This window comes from Fistularia commersonii, unplaced genomic scaffold, assembly GCF_037954325.1.
Source record: "Fistularia commersonii isolate RoL2024-O1a breed Wild unplaced genomic scaffold, RoL_Fcom_v1.0 HiC_scaffold_131, whole genome shotgun sequence".
Classification (NCBI taxonomy): domain Eukaryota; kingdom Metazoa; phylum Chordata; class Actinopteri; order Syngnathiformes; family Fistulariidae; genus Fistularia; species Fistularia commersonii.
Window position 1 is genome coordinate 52,501 of NW_028234089.1, and position 2,677 is coordinate 55,177.

Below are 2,677 nucleotides of genomic sequence, written 5' to 3' on the forward strand. Positions count from 1 at the left end.
ATGGTATAGTTATGGTTGACTCGCATGTTTGGTTTTGGCAAACGTTTTACGCCGGATGCCCCTCCTGACGCAACCCTCTGCATTTATCCGGGCTTGGGACCGGCACAGGGAGACACTGCTCCGTGCCCCCCCCCCCCCCCCCCCCCCAAAGGCAGGCTTGGAGAGACACGGGCCAGTGCCGCCCTGAGGCTGCATTACCCTCTCTTTCTTACATTTATTATAAAAATATGCTTATCTTCCTTTTAGCTCATCACACATGTCTTTATGATTTTCAGTCCATGCCTCAGCCGGCCTGAAGCTCCACTGATGCGCATGTGCGGATGCCTCTATCTAGCGGACATAAAATAAAGACAATCATTCAAATGTGAATGAGTCGGCGTGATGCTCCGGGATGTGTGGAGCTCAGGGAGCTCCACGAGTGAGGGAGTTAAGTTAGGGCGGGGGTGCAAGTAGGCTCTAGGATTCCCCGAGTCGGGGCGAGCGATGGGTTTAGAGGCGTATCGCATTGAAGATAATGGCCGCATATCCTTCTTGGACTTTTCTAAAGCCTTTGACTCGGTCGAACATCCATTTATCATAGCAACGCTCGAACATTTTGGATTTGGTTAAATATTCAGGAATGTGATCCGTGGGCTCTATGAGAATATTCATAGCTGTGTCACCCTGCCAAGCGGCACCACTCCGAGCTTCCATGTTGATGTGGGAATCCCCCAAGGTTGCCCCATCTCACCCTATTTATTTATAATTGCTACCGAAATGCTAGCCGTTTATGTTGAAAAGAGCAACGATATCCAAAAGTTAGACGTGCTGGGGACTGAAATTGTTATTAGCCTGCTGGCAGATGACACAACCTTAGTTTTGAAAAATGAACATCAAGTCCCAATAAGTGCCGAAAACAACCAAAACATTCTCCAAGGCTTCAGGATTGTCATTAAACTTAAAGAAATGCAAACTTCTTGCGCTGCATGACTCGCCACTAAAGGAAATCAGCGATGTTTCCATGAAATCAGAAATAAAATACTTGAGCATTTTCCTATCCAAGGACCAAACGTTAAATCAATCCAGGAACATTGAATCTAAACTGAATCAAAGTAAAGCTTAATTCTAATATATGGCTCCAGAGAGATTTATCAATATTAGGCCGGATATATTTGACTAAAATGGATGTGTTTATCCAGATGTATATACCCAGCGTATTCCAATGCTGCTCCAAATCAACTCGTAAAATCTGTTAACCAAATCAATTTCAACTTTATCTGGAGGAACAGACCACACCATCTAAGAAAAATCACATATGGTGAAAGAAACAAGTGAAGGAGGGCTGAAAGTGATAGAGTCGGACTGCTTGAATGGGACATTGAAGGTGAACTGGTTGAAATCCTGGATCAAACCTCATCGTTCTTTCTGGTATTGTACTCCAAACTACTTATTCAACAAAGTCGGCGGCCTGAGTCTTCTGCTTATCTCTGACTTGGATATCAACAAGATTCCTGTCAAATGTTCAGAGTTCCATAAACAAATATTATTATACTGGAAAATGATATACGTACACAATTTCTCACCACACAGTATAATAGTTTGGAACAATCGATATGTACTGCATGGCAACAAACCTCTGTTTTACAAGGAATGCTTTGAGAAAGGTATATGGTCGATAATTGACTTGATGGATGACACTGGCAGTCCTCTGGACAATGAGCAGTTCTGTACTACACACAGATTCAAGCCTCCCATATTAGAGTTGCTATAGTTACGAAACGCACTGCCTCGACAATTTGTATTCCTGACCAAAAATATAATGACGCACCGAACCGTACAACCACAGTTACCCCGACTATCACTCCAGGGAATCTCAATTGTGGACAGAAAGCGCGGCAACTCCTTTATTAGGAAATGTTTCACAGGAAACTTATTCCCTGGACGTCAAAAAAAAAAAAAAGGATATTTTAAATAAATTTGATGAGGAATCGATTGCCACGCTGCGAACCATGTATCTGACTCTACCCATACCCCCAAGGCAAAAGAGACCCACTTCAAAATTATGACTGACATCTACCCATCTAAGGAATTATCGAGGGTACGCTTTAATTTTGAAGATAATATTTGTACATTTTGTGAAGACAACATTGAAACCACTGACCATATATTTTTTCTCCTTCTCATTCCATCGTCACCAGTTTCCTTCTCAAAAGATGATATAACATTCTGTTTACTTATAAGCAACATAACAGATGAACTCTGTGTCAATGTTCTTTTAGGCCTGGCCAAGTTCTTCATTCACAAGAACAGAATGCAAAAATGCTCCCCAAATTTTAATGTCTTCATAAACGATTTTGAAATATAAAAAAAAAAAAAAAAAAATCCTTAAAACTTATGGAAAAATCCAAAAACTAAAAAATATAGTTACCCATGTCCGAGGTTCCTTTTTTTTTTGGTAAAAAAAAAAAAACAAAAAAAAAAAAACAACTTGATTACATGTTACATTCCCCTTGCAATTTTTTTTTTTTTTTTTCGTTTTAATTTCTTATTTGTCTATCTATTGATTTAATTACTTCCTTTTAATTTCTTTTTTTGTCTCGCACTGTAAATTTCTCACAAACCTGTAACACTATTAACTTCTCATTACATACAGAACAAATGTCCTGATGTCCGTTGCTTCCTCATCCCTGGTTGTTTC